Below are 17,349 nucleotides of genomic sequence, written 5' to 3'. Positions count from 1 at the left end.
GGAAGGAATTCCATTTGTTGTAGTCAAATGACGAAAACGTGCCAATCTGCTATTATGTAGACGAAGGATCTAGTGGTGCATGTGTCTTCTTATTTTTCTATCACAGAGTATCATGAACTGTTTCATGCACGTTGAGATTTCTCAATCTCTTACAACAGAGATTCGCTGAATAACATGTCTTGAAATTCTGAGACCTAAAAATTAGTGCTTAACTCCTCAAGAACACATTGCTGTAGCACTTGCGACCTATAGTCCTCTGAATCCGTTCTTCTCAGCTTTTTCTTTCGTGTAAAGAAATTGAATATCGCCATAAACACAAATCTTACCCGAGTTCTATTTTGAACATCTTTGGTGCCTGTAGATCAGGGAACGCGGCCTAAGGCTAGCAGCTCGTTTGTTTTTGATGGACGTTTTGGTAATAAAGGAATTTGTTATCAACTTTTAACTAATTTAGTTCAGTTAAGCGGGGTCAGTAATCACAGTCGATTTTTGATGTAAATATAACAACTACACGCAACTTTTATTTACTTCGAAACGATGCACTATAGGTGCATTGTTTATTCAATGTGAGTGGAGTTGGACAATAAAAATAATTTTTAACTCGTCAGGTTTGGTGTCACGGGTGTCCATAAAACCAGGAACATGGAACATTCCGGAACATCCCGGAACATTCCGGAACATTGAATAATTATAATAATTATGAGAAAAATATGTAATCAAAAATTAAATCAAACAGAAATAAACTGGTATCAGCTCGGAATGAAAAAAACAAAAGCAAAAACAAAAAAGAAAGAAAAATGAAAATGACTGCAATGACTGATTAGAAGACTAAACCATTGCTTCCAGTCGTTCGCCATCAGTTTAATCACGTGACTGTCCCTTATTCCCAGATTTCGTTCTTCATAGAAAACCAAGACGGTGGCGTTCGAACTCTTAAATCAGACCGAAAAATATGGGTACACGAGTGTGATTTCTTTATCCAATTCATTACGTCAATTTAAAGATAGGCGTATACACAATTTCTCATGAAAAAATAGTTTCTCCATGAGATAGGAATAGAAACTCTTCGGCATTGAGTTCGGACTGCTCGAGCTCTGATGATTTATTAATGATAACTTGCTTGTTACTCAGGCTTCCGGAACTTGGTGGGTCATATGCCAGGCGTTCCCAGCAGAGAGCGAGAAAACTGGGGATGATAATTGCAACATGAAGACGGAATAGTAACAAAACCACTCACTTAACAAGGAACTGTATGAAGCTCAGAAGAAATCAGGGATCAACAAAGGAAACGCAGTAAATTACCTGGCATTCATCGTCCGAATCGTCCATGTTTGTGTTGAAAAACAAAGTGCTGTAAAGCCACGTGACGCAATTGGCGGGGAAGAAGAGGAGCCGACAGTCATTGTGGTCAGTTGAATGAATACCCAACGCTCCCTTCTCCATCCCTAACTCCAAAAATATATTTTCTTATTTTTGTTCTGAAGCATCTGAGCGGGCCGAAATGCTAAATCCTCAAATTTGATTGGCTCGTGACCGGTCCAGCTTTTTACGATACGGCCCACGGGCCGGATTTTTTCCCCTCTGTAGTAATTACGGCTCGTTAAAAATATTAATATGAAGACATAATTGATCATCGTAGTTATACACACAACTTATAATAATAATATAATAATAAAAAGGTTCTTATTGCGCATTTAGAATTCTCAATGCGCTTACAATTGCATATGATTAAAAGTATAAAAACTTAACTAAAAGATGCAATTATTAAAATCTATGACTAGGTTAAAAACTATTACAAAAAAGAAATGTTTTAAGGTTCTTTTTAAAAATCGTTAAAACTTAAAGCAGTTGTGAAATTAAAGCCTGAAAAAAAAATTCAGGCCTGAACGGAATTCGAACCCATGACCTCTCCGATACCTATGTAGTGCTCTACCAACTGAGCTATCAAGCCAACTGAAGCTGGTCATATTGCGAGTTCGTAATACACCCGTAGATGGTAAAGACTATATATATAAAATGTATGAAATATCATATGTTTGAACTGCGGAGAAAGATATGAAGACATGATTGATAATCGCAGTTATACACACAACTTAAGCAGTTGTAAAATTTAAACCTTTAATTACACAACTGCTAAAGTTGTGGGCTTTAATTTCACAACTGCAAGTGCGATGATCAATCATGTCTTTCTATCTTTCCGCAGTTCAAATATATGATATTTCATATATTCACTTGTAAAAATATTAATGTTACAAAGTTAGTTGTAAACATCCCCGCCTATTGAAAAATATGCTACCAAAATATAATTGTTAAGGAAAATGGATTCGGATGAGAGCGGACACAGTGAAAGCGAATTTTACTATCCGAGGCAAAACTTTGAACCAAATGACGCCTATAAATCGTGACAAAGTTGAACAAGACAGGTACTTAAACAACATTCAAAAAACACAAAGAAAAAGACAACTTACGATCTGAACATTTGGCGAAGATACTGTTCCACAGTTGGAGAGACGAGAGCTCAAAGAGCTAAACATACTTCTCTGCAGGTTTTTCATGGACGTTCGTAAAAAGTATGGCGGAGTCTACGGAGACAGGTTCGTTTGCATCTCTCCAGAGAAGAATTCAACGCTACTTGGACGACAACGACTCCAGCACAAATGTTATGAAAGACCAACAGTTCAACAAATCGAGGGAGGTCCTCTCAGCTCGCAAACGAGACTTGGTAGTTAACAACGCCAAAGGAAATCGTCCACAGGCTGCCCGCGAGCTAAGAGAAGATAAAGAAGACTTGTTGTTTCAAACTGGTCAGTTTGGAGAAGACGACCCCGAAGTTCTCCAGCACACGGTGTGGCGGGTACTGTCTATGTATTTCGAGTTTAGAGCGCGATACGAGTGTCGGAGACTGCAGTGGGGTTACATAGCAGTAAAAGATGATCCAGTCAGTGGAAAGGAGGCCAAGCCGAACGAGGATCAAAAACAAGACAGGGAAACGACCACTGCAAGGCTTTTAGTACAAAAGCCCACGCCAGTAATACCAAGCGCTGTTCAGTTCGTCTTTATCTTAAGTTTGCCAGCCATCGTCCTGACGAAATGAAGAAACCCGACGCCCCTTTTTTCCTAGCAGTAAACCATAGCAGAGCGCCTGACAATCCGGTCTGGTACAATCGAGCACCTCTCGGAAAAAAAAACAAGATCGGAGAATTTTTGACGAAAGCGGCTAAAAATGCAGGGCTGCCAGGAAATGTAACCAACCATTCTGTGAGGAAAACGTGCATTTCAAGGCTGATGGATGCTGAGGTTCCTGTTAATTATGGAGCACAACTGAGTGGGCATAAGAATCTAAAAAGCTTAGATTCTTATAAGAGAGCTTCAGACGAACACCAGCGCAAGATGTCTTTGGTTTTGAGCAGCGGCAAGAAGAAATTTCCCATCTTCTCAAACGCTGCACCAGTTAAACCAGCAGTCAAAGCCTGGAAACTAGAGCCATTCAAACAGCAAGAAGAAAAGCAAGCTTCTTTGGGCTAAGAACAAGGCTTCTCTGACTTTTTCACTGGTTCCAACATCAGAAGCATCGAGGGATGCACGTTTATTTTTCATTCAACAGTGCGTGTGCACCTTCCAGCGGTGGCGAACACATCCAAGCATCAGTCAAGGCCGCGAAAACGCCACGTTATTATTTCAGATGACTCTGATTCAGATGAGGTCGAAGTTTCCTCGTGACAGTTAGATTTGTCAAATTCATCGCTAGTAAAACAAGTTTTAAGTTGTCAGGAACGGTAAACTTCGCCGTGTTCACGTCGTTCAACATTCGATCGATATTTTTAGCCACAAGGAGCATGCGTTTTTTAACAGCTGCAGCGTCGTACATCACTTTTGACGTTTGACAGGTGATTTTCATCTCAATAACTTTGCATGGCTTTTTTCTTTTTACGTCTATGTGTGTATTCACGCCTCAATATAAATAAAAGCCAAGCGCTGAAAATCGTGCTCACATTATTTTCTTTGGTCTTGGGTGCTTTGTAAGCACGCGGGAAGTTACGTGATGTCCTTTATTCCTATCTCTTTTCCCACTTTAAAAAGAAGACATCCAAAAAGAAATAAATAAGTTATTTACCGGGCTAAGTCGGTCCGTATGGGAAAAACCTGTGCCCTTGGTCTTGAGTACGGCCCGAGGCCTTCGAATAAGACCTCAGGCACAAATTTTTCCCACACGGACCTCCCGCCCGGTAAATAACATTTATATATTTCGAGCTGATACCAATTTATTTTTGTTTATTTTATTTTGTAAAATTGAATTTTACGTATCTTGCTTCATAATTATCATGATTATTCATAATTATAAGCTTAAATTAAGCGTACATGTTAGCTGGTTTATCAGTTTAACATTGGCGAGAGTTTTCTTCTTATCAGTTTACTACAATGAAATACGACTATTTCCTAACAGCAACCAACTTGCGAGCAGCACACATTGAGGAATATTTCCGAATGATTTATCTCCTTTTTATGTAGTTAAAAAAGTAGATATATTGCCCAGTGGTGTCTCTTTTTTTTTTCGTTTTTTTTGCAAAATAATGAAAATGAGTGCTCTCTACTGCAAAACCCCCTTCTTTTGCTCCCTTTGGTTTATTCCCCTTTTTAGGTCTCCCTCCTCAAGCACTCTCCCCTTCGAGGAAACCCCTGTTATATCCTTATTTCTCTCTCCGGTGTTCATTTCCCTCCAACTTATTATTATCTAACTTACCCGAACTCTACGATTTTTTTTGATTTTTTTTGATTTTTTTTTTTTTTGTGAGGTAATTTTCTTTTTGACAAGTCATTCCCCACCAGGACTCGAACCTGCAACCTCTCGCCCTGAAGTGAATCCCCTTATCCACTACACCACGCCTTACCTGGTTGAAATCTTTCACTAATTTTTATGATATCATGAGTTATTTTTTCCAAGCTCAACTCTACCCAAAATGCAAAGAAATTAATATTTTTCAAAGCAACTGTTTGATCAAGCTAAGGGTTAGTCGTTTATTGTATTATTCAACAATTACGTGTTAAAAAATAAAAACACGATTACTTTTGTAACGAAACGAAACATCGCATCATTTCTAACCGTTAATCAAACTGCTCTCTCACTCTGCAGGAAATTACACACAACTCGTGGTGACGTTCAACTTTAAAGGACGTATCGGCTTTTACATCAATCAAGTCTATGTCCCAGACACCCTTGTGGTCGCAATCAGTTGGATTGTGTTCTGGTTGGACCCGGACTACATGGATGGCCGAGTAGGACTGGGTATTACCACTCTTCTCACTATAATGTTTCTACTGGGCTCTGTTAATACAGCTCTTCCACGAGTCAGTTATGCCAAAGCTATCGACTGGTATCTCATTGTCTCCTTTCTATTTGTGTTTCTTGTGTTGTTTGGAGTGTGTTCTTGTGCACATATTGCGTCCGAGAAGTAAACAATCTAAAGATCAAACTTGTGTCAAGTCCGCAGATCTTGAGGGAGGCATGACAGAGGTAAGTACAAGGGAAGCGATCTAGTTTCCCAGGGGGACTCTCATATAAAAAGGACGGGGGTGCTTGTTGGAAATTTCGTAAACAATCAACCCCTAAGAGGTACCAAGATCCTGCTTTGTGGGCGTGGCCTAAAATGTTTTTCACCCCTAAGAGGTACCAATTCTAAACAATACATTATCTCCTGTCATATTTTTTTCGGCTCAATACCCAAAAAGGTATCGCAAAAGCTCCTGCTGTGGGCCTTTTGAGGATGAACACCTTATTAAGAGGCACGAAAACCGCCTTTTTAACCCCTAAAAGGTACGACGAACCCCCCCCCCCCGTCCCTTTTATATAGGAGTCCCCTCGGGTCTAGTTTACGAGACTACTGGCTTATTAGTGCTGCTAATTACTTTTGGGTCTATAGCAATGGAACTTGTAAAACTTTACCCATCTCCTTGCCCCTCCCCCGCCTGAGTACACATCTATGTGGACACATGGGTTCCGGTAATTATAGAAAGAAGTATTCGTCTTGCCCAAGAACACGACATGAAACAAAGTTTAAAGATCGATTCCCAGTTCGCTGCATCCAAGGCCCACAGAATGGTCCAAAACGTAAGGCGTTGGGACGATTTTCACACATAGTTTAATTCGTCTGTTCGTAGCTACCAGATTGTGATATGTTTTGTTTACATTTTTTGGCTTGTTTTACAGAATTCACTCATGAAGGAAGACGAATATGAAGTGAAGTTCATAAAGAAACGAAGACTACTTTAACTTGGAGAAGATTTTAAGTAACAGCAGGAGCCATAATCGGGGACGGAGACCGTAAGCCTTGGGATCCGCGCGTGCCTATGATATGGGACAATTTTTCTATTTTTAGAACAAATTGCGCCATCCTGACGTCATATATCCGCGCGGATCTACGCACATGTCGGGGGCTCTCGCGGGGATGTTGTCACGTTGCGTGATCAAATGGTGAGAGTTGAGACACCTTGAGAGATTATCTTGCATATTTTTCACAGCGATGGCAGGGAATAAGGCAGGGAATACGAACCAGGGTGCTTATATGTAGTTCTATGCTCTGAGCTAATGGAAAAGGTGGGTTTTTCAGGGTCGAAAACAAGACGTCAATCTCGCGCTGGGAATGAATAATAAGATCTGCTCGCGCTAGTTGTAAGCTTACGAGTGTGTTTTTGCGTTTGTTCTGACTTACGAATATAGCAAGAAAACTCTCTACTCTGGTATCGAGTTAGTTTGTGAGTTTCTCAGACAATGGTTACTCATAACCAAAACCTGTTTTGATGGTTTCTTATTGTTTCTGCTTGTTTGGTGAGTTTGCAAAAGTTTTTGAAAGGAAAGTCTGACGCGTACAATTAGCTCATTTGCATAGTGCAGCTCGTGCACTTTCAAGTCCGAGTCGGTGTTTTCAATTGTCAACAAATCTTGACAAAGATTTCTTTAGTTGTCTTTTGTGCTGAGATGCTGCAACAAGTTTCACGAACACAAAAAAGGCTATATCATGTGTGTTTCTTCAACATAAGCATAGTGAAGTTTTACATTGCGAAAATGAAAATAGACAAGGAGTTTTGATAACTCGATCAACAAAATCGAAATCGTTATTCGAAGTTGATTAAAGAAAGCGTCATCGTAACTTTGCTGATTATTTCTGCTTTATTCACATATTTTCAGTTTAGCTTTTAATATGTTCTCAAACATTTATCAATCTTAAACATATTTAAAAACTATAGAGTTATTATTTGAGTTCGATGTACGCTTTCACACGAAAGTGCGGCGGAAGTACAATTTGTCATGTTTACAAAACACGCATCGGCGGGCGCTCTCATTCATCGACAACAGAGAATTTACTGGATTTTTACACGAATAAAGCTGAGCAGTATCTACGGACGTAACGTTTTTGGGCCTTGATGAAACATCAAGCGTTGCTTACAATTCAGGCGAACCTCAAACTGACCAAACTAGCAATTATTTTGTTTTACTTTTCAGTCGCGATAGACTGGCAATTAAATTCCTCGCAAGCGTGTGGCAAGAGGAGCTAGGAAACTATGAAGTCCTGAAGCTCTGCTATATCAAAATATATCCAGCTAGTTTTTTGATGTGTAATGGAAAAGCTGTTAATCTTCAACATATGTGAAATTTAAAGTGGACTAATGTACAGCTCATGTAAAAGAAGCATCCGTCGGAACACAACTTGGTCAGCGATATATATAAGCTTAACGCGGAACATACCTAAATTCGACACTGTCTTACTTCACTCAAACTGGAGCAGCTTACGACGAAAATACTTAAGAAAAATTCCAACAGACGTAAACGCGTTGAGTTGTGGGCTAAAAACATGAAAAATTTCGGGAATTTCGGACGCCGTTTCCCCCGCGCGACATCCACAAAAATCCTCGCAGTATGTACGCGCGTGTGCCGCAGGCGATGGCGCAATTTGTTCTAAAAATAGAATTATTGTCCCTTATTATATGGCAAGCTCCGCGAGCGGGCAAGATGAATCAAATCCTGCGCTGTGATTGGCTACCCGAGCGGGCAAGATGGAGCTATCTTGCCCGCTCGGGACTACCCGCCGTGTCCCGCAAGAAAAATTTCCCCGAAAGCCATATAATAAATCCTTTATTGACCAAGCTTGTTCGGTCAAGATGGCTGGATATTGGCCTCGTTCTTTTTTTGCGAGTTTATGGACCTCGACTCCGTCTCGGTCCATAAACTCGCAAAAAAAAAACTTGGCCAATATCCAGCCATCTTGACCTCACACTTGGTCAATAACCCATATATATCATGGGGACAACCCCAATACTAGTAAAAGCGCGCGCTTACGGTCTCCGTCCCCGATTACGGTTCCTGGTAACAGTGAACAAGTAATTTCCCGGGACAGTAATGGCGCGATGCCATTTCTGCCTCAGAACAGGAATGACATTGAGATGGCTGACAGCGGACAAGTACAGGATGCAATAAAGATCAAGAACAAAGGACACGGCACCTCGATTGCCAAAGATATTGACTATGTGTCGCGTTTTCTCTTTCCTTTTGCCTTCATTTTCTTTTAATATCTTTTATTGGTATCATTTTTTGAATGCCATGTGGATTAAAATGTCGTGATAGGTGCCCGTGACTGTCAATTGAAACAAAAGAAAAAAGAGCTGGCCTGGACCGTAATTTGTAACTAATCTATTCCAGAAGTGGTGTTGTTATAGATTGTTTATTGTTTATTCATTTAAGAGAGAAATAAAACGGCTGAAACTGGATCAAGAAATTGTCTCGCAGCGTTTTCGTAATTTCACTTAAAACGGCAGAAAAGAATCCTTTCCTACATTCAGTCCTTTGTTCGCCCGATTGTGTCTTTGTCTACTTGTGTTTTTTATTCATCGTTTGTTTGTTTATTCAGTTTCTTTAGATTCTCTGTTAAAGCTTTCTCAAATAAGTCATATAGAAATTCCAGGTTCAAACCATACCCTCCACGCTTTTCTTTCCCTATCAGCCGGCGGGGACTGTCGGGACTTGATACGAGGAAATGAAGGTAGACTCACTAATGCAATGCTACATATCCTCTTTTTGGTGTCGGATAACAAATGTTTGATTCCAGCAACTGTCTACAGCCCTTCAAGAAGTTGATTTAGTTACTGAGAATCATACCTCTCATACCTCTCCTGCGGTATCTCCAGAGCCTCCCTTTCCTCGCGCCAAGGCCCCGCCGGCTAAGAATGACAGGCAACCCTGGACTCAACTTGAATTTGCATTGCAAATTTTTCGCTCTTCCTTTACCGCGGGAGGTTCTTGGAAGTTCGGCTTTTTCCTTCAAACTTTGCCTAATGCCTTGTGTACTTTACAAGAAATACTTCCAAACATGTCCAAAACACAAACGTTTGCTGGTGGAACAAACTGGAGGGAAATTCGCAGATTGAAGAGCCAGAAACAACAAGCGACATCAAGATATTGTCTCAGACCATCTTCGGTATGTACAATGAAACCTTCATGTTTTATTGCTACGTTTGAGTATGTAAATAGTTGAAAAGATTTCACATGCTTTGGGAAGTTTATTTAGCCAAAATAAGTCGATATCTCGTCAATATTAAAACCTCGACGACATTAAATCTTAAATCGTAGGCCGGGATATTCGGAGGTAGTTCACCAGTTTACAGTTCGCTGATTAACTCCAGAATACCCGGCCACTTATTAGCATCTCATTGAATAAGAATAGCAACTATTGTTATATACCTCGTTCTTCAAAGCACACTGGCACAGGTAAATAAAGTGGCCGGGTATTCTGAAGTTGCTGCATTTGATGGGGACTAGCTTTCCTTCTCGCAACTAGTGTTCCATAAAAAGCCACATTGAGCATAATTCTTCGCACTTTTAGTGCAACCAGGCGAGGTGTGGGGGGGCGGGGGGAGGGGGCGGTGTTGGGGGTTGTATTCCCACAACAACTGGGTGGTGGTGTACAGCCCACTTCCCAAAGCCCTTACCCTGTTTAAACCAAAATCTGCGATTTTCCCTACACTAGTTATGATTCCCCTGATAAACCAGCAAAGTGTGGTATACAAATTTACATGTGATTTGCGTGATGCAAACTATAGCGGGGGGGGGGGGGGGGGAGGGGGGAGGTGTACTCCCACAGCAATTGCATGTTGGTGTGCGGCCCACTTTCCAAAACCCTTACCCTGTTTAAACAAAAATCTGTGATTTCCCTACACTATTTATGACTCCCCTGATAAACCAGCAAAGTGTGGTATACGAATTCACATGTGATTTGTGTGATGCAAACTATATTGGGTACACTTGCCGCCACCTCAATCAACACGTAGAAGAACGTAAACATTCAGTGATCAGAAGACATTTCAGGGATGAGCATGGTTTAACACCTGTCAACTTAATTAAGAACTTTAAAGTCATAAAGAAATGCTGTCGCAAACTCGAATGTTTGATCTTTGAAATGCTTTCGATTTAGAACAAAAGACCAAAACTAAACACACAAGCGGATTCCATTTGGGCCAAAGTTTTAAGAGCCACTGCCTGAAAATATGGAGAATCCGACGACAGGTCGGAAAATTCGGATTTTCTTTTATTGCATCAAAAAGACCCTTTTGGTGAACTATTTTAAAGGTCAAATAAACCAAAATTTAGACATTTTTTTCATTTGAGTTCAATGTGTTCATTAAGTATAAAGTAAACATGTTCTGAAGTTTCAAATGAATTGGACAAAGCATTGTGGAGATATTGGAATGTTAAAATCACTGTTTTTTATCCTTCATAATCGTAGAGCGGTCAGGGAAATTGTCGGATAATTGTCGGAAATAAAACTTCTGATGTCACTGTTGGTGAGCCCAAGAAATGCGGGAAACTGAAAACTGTTTTGGTTTCAACTTCACAGTGAACTTCAGAGGAAAACTACTCAAAATCAAAAGTTAGCACTTTAAGTTTCCCCAGGACCCAAAACTTAAGAGGGAATGGTGTATAAAAATGAAAAGAAAATGCTTCATGCCGTCGAAGCATTCGCACGTTTGTGTAAAACACTTAACCGAAGTTAACTTCAAACAAAATCTTGTAGTAAGGAGTTTGTTGGGACCTCTTTCAAGCTTCATCAATTTGTAGTTGAGAAAGACTCGGTACCGACGATTTTTAACTTCACTATGGAACATTGTAAGCCGGCTATTGGACAAAAAAACAACGAAAAACAAACAAATAATGCCCGCAGAACAGTGGGCGAACTCCTCGGCCATTTCCCAAGTAAAATAAGATTTGTATTTAGTTCCAAAACCTTCCCCACGTAAGACGTAAGAAATATAAGAAGCAGAAATGCGACACTGTTCAAGACGACAATGACGTCACAAAGCAGAGTCTCAGTTCCATTCCTTCCGTTAAAGTGCGCAGTCATTTTGGAAACGTTTTTGTGAAACCATCAGCTGTCTTCGTATTTTTAACTTTTTTACTCCTTTTCACAGCTCAGAAAGAAAAATTTCCCCGTACGTTTCCTTTTACATGTTTTTTTTACATTTCATCACTATAAAATGGTTGAAGAAAAGATGTCTAAATTTTGGTTCATTTGACCTTTAAGAAATATACTTTCAAAGTTGCAGCAAGTTCAAATTTTTGTGAAATCTAGGAAAGTTCGAAATACCGCTCAATCAACCAAGATGGCCAATGTCTACTTCTTGGCCAATTGAAAAATACAACTATTGCAATTTAATTTTAGTGTAAAGTTTCAACTAATTTTAGAGGGTCATAACTCTTCTAGTATACAAATTTCCTGACAAATAAAAGGTTCTGAAGAAAAAGCTATGCTATGGGTATACCATATCGAAATGGCTAGTTTCGTCCGGGGAAATTAAGCATGCTAGACGAAAAATTATAAAGGGTATTTTGACCAATTGTGCTGTTTTTAGAGGACTGAGCTGAAAACTTCGATTTTGCAACCATCTTTATGAACATAATTCAACATGTTTCATGACACAAATTATTCTTTGACATTGTGTATCACACATGTAAGCAATAATTTAAATCATACGTACCTCAGAAATGGCCTTAGTTATAGATGGCAAAGTCCTGTAGGAATCTGCGTGAGAAGACAACTTGACTATTGTGACAGACCAGAAAGTCATGAACAGGAGTTTCACAATCCAAGATTGCCGTAAATTTGACAGATAAAACCAAGAAACATTCGCCACTTTTTTTTTGGCCATTTTCCCTATGTATCTTTTTCTAAAACAATGTAGAGAAAGAAGATCAAATGCAGCAGTTTAAAACTGTGACTGGTCAGCCAGCGTGTTAGATATGTTGTTGTGGTGAAAGCATGACACCATGACAAAGAGAACAATGTTGTGTACACAAACATTACACTGGACATTACATGTACACTTGCGTTTCGTTCCAAGCAAACATTATATTAATCGTTGCAGTTGAGATTGGTTCCCCTATTTTAAAGTAAAAAGAGAGAACTAATAACAAGAGATAACTAAGGAAGAAGTACACTGTAGCGATGTCCATTTATTTGCCAAAGGTGCTCAAGTTTTGAATGCAGGACCACCATTCCACCTTGAAGGCCGACATTTTGCCAAAATCGTCTGCTTGGGCAGCTGATTTCTAGAGGACTGTGTCAACTATAACCAAGGCTTATACTGAGGTATTATTTAAAGTACTGCTTTAGTTTACAAAATACGATGTTTACAAATAATTTGTGTTATGAAACATGTCGAATTATGTTTATAAAGATGACTGCAAAATCGAAGTTCTTGCTCGCTTGTCCAAAAATGGCGCAATTGGTCAAAATACGCTTTATAGTTTTTCATCTAGCACACTTAACTTTCTTGGGCCAAACTAGCCATTTAGATATGGTATACCCATAGCATAGCTCTTTCTTTAGAACCTTTTATTTGTCAAGAAATTTGTATACTAGAAGAGTCATGACCCTCTAAAATTAGTTGAAATTTTACGTGTAAATTAAATTGCGATAGTTGTATTTTTCAAACGGCCAAGAAGTAGACAAAACGTATTTACTTCAAGATGACTTTTAGCTCAGAGGAATGATCAAAGTGTAAATTACAAACTGTGTGAATATGAAATCCAGGCAAGTTCCCTTCTTTCTGTACTGGCCTGTTGAAAATGTGCAATTTTGCATAAATTCCATCGGCCGTCTTGGTTGATTGATCAGTATTTTGAACTTTCCTAGATTTCACAAAAATTTGAACTTGCTGGAACTTTGACAGTATATTTCTTAAAATAGTTCACCAAAAGGGTCTTTTTGATACAATAAAAGAAAATCTGAATTTTCCGACCTGTCGTCAGATTCTCCATATTTATAGGCAGTGGCTCTTAATTACCTGAATGTTTTCATGTCACATTTGCTAACTGATTTTCTCACATGCTAAGTACTTTAGATATGTGTTGCCATTACTTTTAATGTATTCATTTGACAGTGATGATGTGAAGTAGTTGAAACGTCATGTTACTTTACTTGCGTTAATGTTCTTGCTTACATGTTTCTTGAAATTGTTTTTTATTAGAAACTATTTATAACATGACGAAAAATGCAATACCCTAGTTACAGGGCTTCTGGTAGGTTGCGGAAAAAAAGTCAAATTTCGCGCAATTTTCAGGGACAAATTCACGGAAAAAAACAGCCTATTTCGCAGGAATTTTGTGGGAATTTTCCAGACCAATTTCACTGAAAAACTATTGGCAAAAAACGGCCGATTTTGCGGGAGTTATCTGGGCAAATTTCGCTGGAAAGCGATTGGCTTTGTGTTGATTTGAGGAACATTTTTAACGAAACTAGGCACTCTTAGAGCATTAATTTTACTTAGGCTTCGTACCACAATAATTATGAAATCGTACTTTACAAGTAAGCTTATTGAACACAATAAAAACAAATGAGAATCAGGATATTAAAAACACAAGAGTTACGCTTAGATATTTACTATCAAGTTGCTTCGTTGAATATCTTCTTTATCCAATTGCATGTTGTTTGCCTCATCTACGAAGTTCTGTTTACATTGATTCCTGATTTTTTTCAACATCTGAGGCAACCAGTTGAGCAACACCAAAAACCTACTGGTATTACACAAAGGAAATACGGTATGTTTGATTCTCGTTCTTCATTTGGACTTTCGTACTGTACTGTTGCGGTTTGCTCTATGTTTGACCACGAGGTTATTTTTAACAAAGAACATTATTTGCTCTTTTAAGAACAGTGCGCTCTAGAAATGCGCCAATCACAAAGCTTTTTACCTCATGCCTGCTGCCCAGTTTTTCGCAACATTAATCTAAGAACACGTTGTAGTTTTGGAATGTTGTTTACTCGGTAGTGACGAAGTTTCAAGGTAATTTAGTAAGTTTACAGCAATTAAGCAGCCCCAACAGCCAAGATGACTTTCAAACATGTTGTACCAACAAGTTTTTGGTAAGATTTCTAGCGAATTTTGTCGGATTTCGCGAGTTTTGTGAATTTCGCAGGATTTTACAGATTTACTTGAAATTGGCAGCTCCGTGACTGTGCAAAATATCAGAAGCCCTGTATTTAAGACCTATTTCAGACCTGCCTCATAATTAGTTCCCTATATCAGACCAATGTTGAAGGCATTGTGGAGGGCTTTTTTGATGAAAGAGTAGCTTCTTCTAGCCAGTGCAGGACTAGAGTGCAGAAACCATACCCTATTTGAGACCAAAATGGCCAATATCGATACCCTTTTTCTGACCAAAATGGCTAAAACACCATAGCCTTTGGGGCTGTACATACCTAATACCTCATATAATAAAGTGCAAGCTTCTAAGTGGAGTGCAAGCTTCTAAGCTGCATTTTTCACAAGTCAAATTTGTAAAGATGAAACAGGAGCTTAAAATGTGGAGTATGCAGTGGTAACTTATCCACACTGCTGTGTTTTGACAGTCAGTTTTACTTTTTGATATCTGTCTTAGCCCTGGAAATTATTAATAGTTTTAATTTGGTTCTTATTGGTAGTAGAAAGTGATTGGAAATTGCTTATGCATGTAACATAAGCAAAGAGCCCCTGGTTTAAAAGTATAATTTGGGATTGGCCTTCACAGTATATCATTGATGTAGGGAATACATGTACATGAATTTTAACTACATGTAGACCATGAGTAGCCGGTCTTTTGCTTAGTTTGTTGTGCATAATGCAAAAGGAAACCTTCTGAAAAGAATGGCAGGGCAAGCCATGAGAAGCGTCACTGCGAAAGGAATGAGTACTGACAAAGGCAGAGAAATCAACCCCATCATGCATTCTGCATCATTCTCTGTCACTCCCTGCTCTGTCAGTCAATTCACTGACTTGTTCTTACATACTGTACTTGCATTTGGGTTGGAGACAGATAGCTTTGCAAAACAAAACTCTTGACAAATTTAACTCTTTGCAAAGCCTGTTGGCAGAATCACAACAACTTTGTGGTCTATGAAACACAATTTCAATGCTTTGATTTGCCCCTGTTTCAATGCCTTCTACTGTATTTTCGGAGGGTGAGATTGTCGAAACATTGTCAACGCTCCTAGCATGAGCCAATCGTGCATATTTGTGCATAATGAGAACAACGCATAATTTAAACTCTCTGGCTTTGTCGGTAGTCCCTACCTTTCTTGCAGTTTTTGCCCCTAGGATTTCACGCAGCCCTTTTTTCCTTGGCGTTTTCTTTTGCATTACACACAAGGGACTAAGTGAAAGAGGAGCTTCTCGTAGTTTATTTTAACTGCATACTATTAGTTGTCCTCCTTCAAGCCATGCAGGAAATTTTTTTCATGCCTGTTTGACATTAATTTTTCCCCCCTCAAATGTTTTCTTCTTTTTCGGAATTTGTCCCCTTCTCCCTCCTCCCAACAATAATAAACAATTATTGGATGAGGTTTTTGTGATATCCAGAATAATCAAGGTCAAGGTAAGTCTTATCAGCCTAAGCTGAAGGCTGAGGCTGATAACACTAACCGAGACCTTGATTATTTCGGGTGTCACAAAGACCGAATCTAATAATTGTTTTATTAAAAATTGTTTTAAAGAAAATAACGACAAACGCATTATAGCACCAAACACAGTATACTTTTGACAAGCCATGTTCTTACTTCGCTGTCCGTGAACTTGACACTGGTCTTCGAAATCATGCTTTGCACGCGCAACCTACAGATTATTCACTAATCTGGTAGTAGATTAGTGAATAATCTGTAGGTTGCGCTTTTTCCCAGAATTAACTGTAGGCCTTTAGCCAATGAGAAGACAGATGGTGACTACAATGAATAATACCGGTAATCTGAATATGGGCTACCACTTATTTTAATGTAAACTTTTCATTGGTTTGTAGTAAATTTAATTGAATGATTGATTAATTGATTGATTGTTCAAACAATGTGCATGTAATGCTAGATATTCTACTTGAAAAAGTATACAGTATGTCGCTTATCAAAATGTCTGTATCACCTATCAGATAAAACATGAAGGGCACGAGCATAAAGTTGCAGGGCTGGAGTACTGAAAGACCAATGATGGATGTCAGATGTAGCTATTAAAAGGTAATTTTGTTCATATATACACATGTATGGGAGTTAGCAACTCTGCATAACAACTACAAGTACTGCGTGTAGTACCACAGGCAGCCCAGAAATTCGTGACATTTTGCTGTTGGCAATTGCATTTCAATTTTAGCCATTTATAAGACAATGTATGAGAATGCTTTGAAAATTACTCTAAGTGCTATGTGTAGAAAATAATTTGAATAAAATGGCTTACTTTATGTTTGCATTGCGTTATTTTGATGTCTCTGGGTTCCTGGAGGTGGTTTAGAGCCATTTAGGCGAGTTTTACTTTCTGGTGGTTTGCTTCCCCTAAAGAGAAACGAAAGGCAGGTGACCCACTGGCCCAATGGCCCACACTCAAAGCTCTGTAAATTCCACAAAAATGGTCTAATCTCGTCAAAATTGCCTCATGGCAGCTGTCGATAACTCTTCTTCCCATTTGCTTTCTCCCAAGGTTCCAAGGTTTATCTTAACTGCCCGAGAATCGCTGGTTTTCCAGCTCTTGCTTTCCATTTCTGCTCCGTCTTGATCCGTAACCAATTATCTTGGCCACAGGATTTGAATTTCTAGCTTAATGACCTCGCCATCATGACAAAGTCACCTCCAACTGTCGAGAGCAACTGTATCGGCAGAAAGCGTACAGTAAATTTTGAAAATTGGCGCCTGTGACATCATCTAGCTGCAGATTATACAATAATTATGTCAAGGACACTCAAGATCATGGGTAATCATGTCATGTATGACCGCAGTGCACAATTTCTGTGGGTAATCATGCAAAGTTCACATGCTTTGTGATGCTTGCCATCAGTGAAGAAGCAAAAACATG

At 39.1% G+C, this 17,349-nt stretch overlaps 1 long non-coding RNA gene and 1 pseudogene across 1 annotated transcript in view; one reads left to right on the top strand and one right to left on the bottom strand.

Annotated features, from left to right (window-relative positions):
* Positions 1 to 17,349, bottom strand: part of LOC145460456 (uncharacterized) — a 247,800-nt gene that overhangs the window by 58,161 nt on the left and 172,290 nt on the right. The window lies entirely within an intron of this gene.
* On the top strand, positions 5,122 to 8,614 carry LOC145503369 (gamma-aminobutyric acid receptor subunit rho-1-like; annotated as a pseudogene).

This window comes from Orbicella franksi, chromosome 11 (genome assembly GCF_964199315.1).
Source record: "Orbicella franksi chromosome 11, jaOrbFran1.1, whole genome shotgun sequence".
Lineage (NCBI taxonomy): Eukaryota > Metazoa > Cnidaria > Anthozoa > Scleractinia > Merulinidae > Orbicella > Orbicella franksi.
Note: the sequence above shows the minus strand (reverse complement) of the source record. Positions and strands in the feature narration are given on the sequence as shown.